We start from the raw sequence: 9,315 nt of genomic DNA, 5'->3' as shown, positions 1-9,315 counted from the left end.
GGATGATTATTATTCTTAAAAGTCTCAGGTTTGAGTAGAACGTCTGTAGGAGTGTACAAGTGTTCATTGTCAAATAGTTTAAAGTCAATACATCGAATGCATGAGCCAATGAACTTCTGAAAACGTAGCTCCAAAATAGCACGTCGCTTTGGAGATGAAACATATCTAATGTTAGTGTATGTAACAAAACTAGCGTGGAAATAAACAAGGAAAGCATGCAAACTTATGGCAGTGAAACATTTGCAGATTTAAGACCAAACCGCCACTTTTTTCTAGATATTCGTTTCCTCTTTTAAAACATATATTGTCGGGGTTGTTTTATTTTAATTTAGATGCAAGTCCAAATTGCATAATTAGAAGTCCAGTTTACAGAGACCAATCGTTTCTTAAAAATGTTTGTGTTGTGGGATGACATGAACAGAGAGAGGCGACGTTTCCGTGGCCATGAACGAAGGTGGAAAGAGTTGCAGTTGCGTTTCTTATTGGAGGAGTTAAAGAGAAAAACAAAAGAAGGGAAATAAAGGGTTTGGGAAGGGTCAAAATGGTAAGTTGAAGAGGAAGAAGAGACGAGAGTCAAAATGGTCTAGGTGATCAAATGATGTCAAAATAAGTCAGACTAACTCGTCACATAAACTGTTATCTCAGTAACGATTATTAATAGTCGAGTGAACAAATTATAAATAGATAATATTAATGATCAAAATCATTAATTTTAAAATATCAATAGAGAAAAAAATACTTGCTCTAACATTAAAAATAATATATATAATTTACCCAAAAGTTATTCTGAATAAACATCGTCCTAGCATGTTAAGTATTTTAACAATGTTATGTAACATCCGGTAAAATTGTACATTGTCATGTCAACCATCATTGCTGATTAATTAATATTTTTTTAATATTTTTAACTTTGATCCATAGATCACTCCTTTAAATCACGAAACAGATCTCATGAATAATTGAATAATCATATTTAAATTTAACATGTTATTGTCAATAATTTTTAAGATAGGTGGTTTAAAAAAAATTAATTGACACATTTCATCACGTTTAGGTTGTGAGTTCAATCCTCTTCTCCTCTACTAAGAATCGTTTAAAAAAGGAAAAAAATTATTTCCCGTCATATACTATTAACTTATCAATAGTTTACTATTATGAATATTTATAATTATTAGGCCTATAAATGAACTGAACGTTCAACGAACCGTTCATGAACCGTGCGGCGAGAAGTTCATTTATGTGCGTTTATTTATTAAATGAACGAACATGAACAAGATTTGTGTTCGTTTAATTAAATGAACGAACATAAACATTGGTCTCGTCCGTTCATTTACGTTCGTGAATGTTCGATTATGTTCGTTCGGTTATGTTCGATTATGTTCGTTTATGTTCGTTTATGTTCAGTCATTTATGTTTAACCCAATCTTATTAAATTAATTTTGGTGACCAATTTGTAAGTTATAATGTTATATTATAACTTTAGATTTTTTAAAATTACATTATTAAAAATATATTAAAACCCCTAAACCCTAAACCCTAAACCTAAAACATTAATCTGATTATTAAAAACCCTAAACCCTAAACCCTAAACCCTAAACCCTAAACCCTAAACTCTAAACCATAAACACTAAAACCTAACTCCTAAACCCTAAACCCTTAATCTAATTATATGATAGGATTAAGTTATGCACATGAAAGTAACATACAAATTATGCAAAAATAATGTTATGTGACTCCTAAATAAATCATTCGCATACTTATACATAAACATATCAACGTGCAAAATAAATATACACAACTAATTAAAGAAAACAATCCTAAACAGGGACTAAATTAAGAGAAACCTAAATGTGAGGACTAATTTAAGCTAAATATACTAACTTTAGAATGATGATTAAATTCACGTAAATGTAAAATTAAACTTGTTATCGACCGTCACTAACTTGTTATCGGAGTCATTTCCACATGTTAAAAGCCCCTCCAGGAAAAAAATGGATAACATCATTTAATGAGCTGCCAAGTGGTTCAAGTTTAGAGAGGCAAATTACCTTGGAGCCAGGCTTCTAAACTTCCATTTGGAACAAGCTCATAACAAAGAAGGTTTTGTGAAGAGTCACGACTGCTATAGTAACCTACAAGTTTCACAAGATTGCGATGATGCAATCTGCTAAGCATCCCAAATTCAACTAAAAACTCTCTATTTCCTGGAGGCCCTCCACTGATAAGCCTTTTAATCGCTACAGCCGTCCCATCAGTTAATACACACTTGAAAACTCTACTGAATCCGCCCTCCCCAAGCGTGCTTGCATGTTCAAAGTTGTTTGTTGCATCTTTGAGCTCTTCATATTGTAGAAACCGAGTGCTGCTTGTGCGGGGAAGAGACCCTTCTTGTGCAACCGCATCTGTATTCTTTGGTTTTACTGCAAGAAAAGAAAAACCAAAGTACTCCGCAAGACTGAATTAAAACCAGTAATGCAGAATCAATCAACATTCTTGTTACAAGGTTTTACAAGATGCGCAAAATCACACAACTCAAGCTTTAGTTTTTAGCTAATCGAAAAGAAAATCATAACCATTGTGGTTAAACATACTAGGTTCTTGAGGAGATGCTTCTGCCTTCCCCCACGGAATGCACAGGAACAAATTATAAGCACGAATATTATAGCTAACCGAAAAGAAAATCATAGTCATTGTGGTTAAACATTTTCGTAATTGGCCTTGCTGATGAGAGAAAATGCAAGAATAAAGACCTCAGTCCCACGATAGCTCAGTGGCCTTGTTGAAGCAATATCCCACATTGGGGAAGTACATGAGTGGACCACTTATTTGGCATTATAAATAAAAGGCAACTACCTCCTTTCAACATACTTACCTGGATTGGGTCAATCGAGCTTGAATCGAGCTTGAATCGAGCTTGAAATTGAGCTTCAATCGAGCTCGAGTCGAGCTGATGAAATTTTTTTGAGTTCGAGTCGAGTTTCATTATTATATTTCGAGTTCGAGCTGAGCTTGATAATTTTAAGCTTGCGAGTTTTCGAGTCAAGTCGAGCTTGCTCTTAAAGTTTTCGAGTTCGAGTCGAGCTCGAGTATTAGAGCTCAGCAATACTCGAGCTCGACTTGGCTCGTTTACACCCCTAGAAAGAACAATGGAAGGTAGGGTCTCTAAAGTTTATGTTCGTTTATGTTCGTGTTCATTTATGTTCGTGTTGGTTTATGTTCGTATTCGTTTATGTTCGTTTATTTATTAAATGAACGAACATGAATAAGTTATATTCCTTAATAAACGAACATGAATAAGTTATATTCCTTAATAAACGAACATGAACAAAAAAAATTTGTTCATTTATGTTTGTTTATTTATTAAATGAACGAACATAAACATACCTCTGTTCATGTGCGTTCGGTTCGTTTACAGGCCTAATAATTATAAATATTAGCACCAATATTTGTTATTATATTTTCTACTAAATTTTAATTATAGAAAATCTAAAGTTTATCAGTTAATTTGTAAAAATTATACAATTTTAAATTCAATGTAAACATAAAATCAAACTTCAAGTTTAGAAATTCTCTCAAAAACTATGTTCGTACGAAACAATGTTCATCGCTGTTAAGGTCACTTGGTTTGTACATTTTTATTTAATGTTCATTAATGAAATCCATGATTCAATGTTCAAACTAATGTAAACAAAAAACTGTCAATTTAAAAATTTTAAACGGATATTTTTATAAGAGAAAATAACCTCAGTGACAAAAAATGCTTTATAATATACGATTTTAACCAACTTTTTTTGGATTTGCCAAAATAACCAACTAAATCGCAATGCGATCGATAATTCGCAACACGATCTCCGGTATCGCAAATCAGTTTCTAGATTCGCAACGCGATTCTGAATATCGCATTGCGATTTTCCAAATTCGCGTTGCGATTTTCCGACTATCGCAATGCGAGTATGACTATCACAACGCGATTCTGACTGTCGCAAAGGGATTTTGACTATCGCAACGCGATTCTGACTGTCGCAACGCGATGCTGACTATCGCAATGCGATTTTCAAAGCGCCATTATTATCGCAACGCGTATTTTTTTCAAATTCCAAACACGAATATTAATATATCGGAACACTGAATCGTCCACAATATATCCCGTAATCGTAACTCATAACCTAAAACCCTAAATCACAACTCAGCCCCATCTCCATCTCTCACTCTCTAAGGCGACATCCGTCCCCATCTCCGACGAAATCAGTCCCCATCTCCGACGAAATCCGTTTATCTCCATCTCTCAGAGCCACCCTCACAATCATTTACGGTCAGAAATGGAAAATCAACCAAATCAACTACCGATGGTTAGTTTTTTTAATTATTTTTATTTTGAAATTTTTGCATTATTATTAGGTTTTTCATTTTGAAATTGATGATAAGTTTACTGGTAATTTCAATAATAGATTAACCATTTCATTTAGATTGCTTATTAAATTCATTCGATTGCTGTCAATACTGCTAAACTATTTAGTCTTTAAACCCTGTGAATTTAGTATTTATCTTTGTTTTGTCTTTTGGTTGAAGTAATGCAATCCATTCAATTTCAATTTTAGTATTTGAAACCGAGAATCGCAACGCGAAATGAAAATCGCAACGACAGAATCGCAATGTGATTTTAGTTTCGCGTTGCGATTTTCATTTCGCGTTGCGATTCTCGCGTTGCGATAGACAAATTCGCGTTGCGATAGTCATTTTCGTGTTGCGATTTTCATTTTCGTGTTGCGATTTTAAGTTTCAGAAACTATTCTTCTTCTGCAAATTGAAACTTGAATGAATTGCATTACTTCAACAAAAAAAAAACAAAGACAAATACTAAATTCACAGTGTTGCAAATTTAAGTTTGAAGAATAAACTACTACTCTTTATATTTATTGTTCTTGGTATATCTTCACAGTGTAGTTTTTGGTATATCTAACTTGGTATGTTTATTGTTTTTGTAGAACTTTTATTCGGCTCAATTGACCTTAAGAAATAAATTAAGCCTGGCCAAAACAATTGCGTCGAAGCTTTCACCTGCACAAAGAAAAATATTTGAGGATACTTGCTTCGGGCCATGGCTGAAAGTACAACATCCGGGTGGAGATGCTATGTTGACAACATCTGTTTTTTAAAACCATGACTAGCGATCTACCAGAGACTATACAACGTCGTGATGAAGAGATATTGTTTGATTTTCCACCGGCGTATATGTGTTTTGGGCGGGAGGAGTTTTGCTTAATCACCAGTCTACGCTTCGGACACGATGATGTAGATCGGTACACTAGACATATTACCCGCCTATCATGGTTATCCCGGGTTTTTCCTGAGCTGTTAATGGGAGAAGCCGAATTTACACGTGGAAGACTTGACGAGATTATTGAATAAGAAAGATGGTTTTACTCGGATGAATGACGTCGATGTTGTCCGAGTATGCCTTCTAATACTTTTACATGCCGACTTTTTAGGCAGAGAGCCCAGACAACCTATTCCTAATGATCTAATTAAATTGGTAGAGGGCCTAAATGCATGGAACCTATTTCCGTGGGGTTTGTATCTATGGAAAGCTACATGGAATAAGTTGTCGTCTACTTTTGATGATCGAAAAAGTTTGCGTGACGATAGTTCCAAATACACTCTGTCAGGCTTTATTTAGGCCTTTAAAGTAAGAATTTTTATATAATGTTTCTAAAATTATAATTAATTATTATTTAACAATTACTAATGTTTGTTATTATATTGTTTGTAGATTTGGATATTTGAGGTCTTTCCCGCCATGCAGACATATGCATTAAAAACTTCTAATGATATTCCTAGGGCTATTTCCTGGAAGAGGAAACAGACCTTGCAGCAATAGGAAGATTTACTACCGTATACGACAATAAATAATGTAAGTTAACACAAATACTACCATATATTTATAAACAAGTTATTACTAGTACACGTTTAACTTTGTTTGAGCTTTTATATTGTTAGGAGTCCAACACTCCATTACAGAGGCTGACACCCACAGAAGCTGAGCTTGCCACTGATTGGTGGCAAACTAGTAAGCGTTTTTTTGATGGCACAGATGATGAGCAGCCTCTACTTCACTTAGATTGCTTAGTAAATTCATTCGGTTGCTGCCAATACTGCTAAACTGTTTATTCTTTAACCCTGTGAAGTTAATATTTATTTTTGGTTGTCTTTTGGTTTAAGTAATGCAATCCATTCAAGTTTCAATTTGCAGAAGAAGAATAGTTTACTTTCGCAACGCGAAAATGACTATCGCAACACGAAAATGACTATCGCAACGCGAATTTGACTATCGCAACGAAAGAATCGCAATGCGAAATGAAAATCGCATTGCGATTCTCTCGTTGCGATAGTCATTTTCGCGTTGCGATAGTCATTCGTGTTGCGATTTTAAGTTTCAGATTCTATTCTTCTTCTGTAAATTGAAACTTGAATGAATTGCATTACTTCAACCAAAAGACAAAGATAAATACTAACTTCACAGTGTTAAAAATTTAAGTTTCAAGAATAAACTAATACTCTTTATGTTGTCATTTAACCCGCACTAAACCTATATGTTGTCCTTTTAAATGTTTATATAAGTGATTACTTCTGGAATGTTATCTGATGCATTTTGTGAACAATGATAGAATAATGACTTGGGTGAATACCGTGCAAATTTGAAATATATTTGTGTTTGTTTTCACTGTTTAATATCATGTCTGTTTATTTACTGATTTATGTATTAATTTATTTTTAGCGGCCCGCTAAGGTGGATGCTCTACGTCGGGTTTTTCTTGCAAGACTGAGTTCACGCATCAGACGGCGTGCACGTGCCATTAAGTCTCCGTTCACCCCAATAGTGCAAAGAATCCGTAAGAAAAAGCCCGACTCACCTGTCATCATTCAAGAGGCCTCCCCTATCGTTCAAGAGGCCCCTATCATCCCTCAAGAGTCCCCTCCCACCGTTCAAGAGGCCACTGTCATCGTTGAAGACGTCCCTCCCAACATTCTAGAGCCCGATTCACACGGCATAATATATCGAATTATTGAGAAACCCCTTCACGTGCCGGACATGATGGATGACTGTTGGCTTTTGTATAAGTTACCGGCCAGTACCATTCCGGCAAATGAAGTGGAGAGGAAACAACTACCAGAAACAATTCTGGATAATACCCTTTGGGCTAAGACCGCAGTTGATTTTTATCTACATGAGCGGAGCCAAGGGTGTTACGCTGACATATACAAACTCAACGATGATATGCATTTGTTGATTGAACGGTCTTGGTGGGGTGTGTTATTAGGGGTTGAAGACAATGGCTATTTCGATGGGGGGTAAGTCTTATATTTCTTCTTATATTTTATTTTGATTATTTTTTTTAAATTTATTTAATTCACTAATATATGTCTTTTTTTGTAAAACATCATATTGATGCATGGGTGTCACGTCTTCTAATAGTAAGGGCTTTGAAGAAAAATAAAAATAAAAAAAAATACGCGATATACAATTATGCCGACTTCTTTTCACGTAGTTCACTTGAAGAATCAACGACAGGAATCATATGTATTGGCTAATGGACAAGCTAAACTTTATCCTGCATGGTGGGAGGTCGATAAGGTTAGTATTTATTTTTTTTAAATATTTTAAAGGTGTTCATAAATAAGTGCGCAATTTGAATTATTACTTATGATTACAGGTGTTTATCCATGTTTTGGAACGTACTCATTGGCTTCTCGTCGAGCTTCAGCTCCCATCCCTGAAGACAATAGTATATGACAGCATGATAAATTACATATCATTGTCTGATTTGAGAGATATTATTAAGGGATGGAGCTCTCATTTGGCTAAATTCTTGGATGCGATTAATTATTGGACTTATTCTGGAAACAAGAAGCCAAAGAAGTTCAATGTTACAGTTATCAGAGACGAGACCGCGCCACAACAAACGCCGGAAGCCAGAGGGGATTGTGGTCCTCTCGTATGCATGTGCTTGGAGCGTTTGACGACAGGAAGTACACAGTTTCTACCTCCCACCGATAGAGATAGAGGTGCAGTAGGCTTGTGGTTTCGACATTTTATGGCTAGAGCGATATATTCGAGACGCTGCCTACCTGTATCCGCGTTATGAAAGTGTCTATAAACAATTTGTAAGTCAAATGCAAGTGTTGTTAAGTACATAGAATTCAATAATAATTTACTGTTTGTTGGTTTTAGATGTGTAGAAAGTGTTATTTAAGCAAATGTTTGGTTTCTGCAGGTTAATCCTGAAGTGAGCTGCGTGAAATTGATGTATGGGTGCATAAACAACTGTATGGGGTACACTTTTTTTTGATTGTTTAATTGATTCTTAAAAGTCTGATTTGTTTAATTGATGAGGAAAATAAGAATTATTATCATTTTTTGCTTGTTTAATTGATTTATAAAAACTGATTTGTAAAAGTTGATTTGTTTAATATTGATGTGTAAATAATTCTTATTTGTGCTTGTTTAATTGATTGAAATGTAAAAGTTGATTTGTTGATTTCAATCTGCATCATATTGAAGGCAAAAGACCTGTTGGAGGTACACTTTCGCAACGCTAAACTCAAAATTGCAATGCGAAAGACAAAATCACAACGCGAAAGTCAATTCGCGTTGCGATAGTCTAATACGCTTTGCGATTTTCTCGTTGCGATAGTCAAATACCCGTTGGGATAATCAAATTCGTGTTGCGATACTCAAATTCGCGTTGCGATTTTCTCGTTGTGATAGTTAAATAACCGTTGCGATAGTCAAATTCGCGTTGCAATAGACAAATTCGCGTTGCGATTTTTGCGTTGCGATAGTCAAATTCGCGTTGCGATTTTTGAGTTGCGATAATCAAATTCGCGTTGCGATAGTCAAATTCGCGTTGCGATATTCAAATGAATGTGTAATAAGTGCTAATAACTGAACATATCATAACAATATTCAAACTCAAGTTACTAATACATGCCTAACTGAAATTGTTAAAAGTTTACACATAAAATACACATAATAGTCAAATTCGCGTTGCGATATTCAAATGAATGTGTAATAAGTGATAACAACTGAACATATCATAGCAATGTTCAAACTCAAGTTATTAATACATGCCTAACTGAAAATGTTAAAAGTTTACACATAATACAACGTTTGCATTTAAAAATCACCTAAGTTAATAGTCCCAAAAGGTGAAGCCGGTTCTGATTAAGATTTTGATTTTGATTGCGATTTTGATTGCTTTTTTCTTGACACCATATGAGCTTTGTATTTTGATGAGGATCCATATTTTGGTAGAG

Source organism: Hibiscus syriacus, unplaced genomic scaffold, assembly GCF_006381635.1.
Source record: "Hibiscus syriacus cultivar Baekdansim isolate YM2019G1 unplaced genomic scaffold, ASM638163v2 tig00116937_pilon, whole genome shotgun sequence".
In the NCBI taxonomy this organism is placed as follows: Eukaryota; Viridiplantae; Streptophyta; class Magnoliopsida; order Malvales; family Malvaceae; genus Hibiscus; species Hibiscus syriacus.
The sequence above is the reverse complement of the archived record's forward strand: the minus strand, read 5'-3'. Positions refer to the sequence as shown.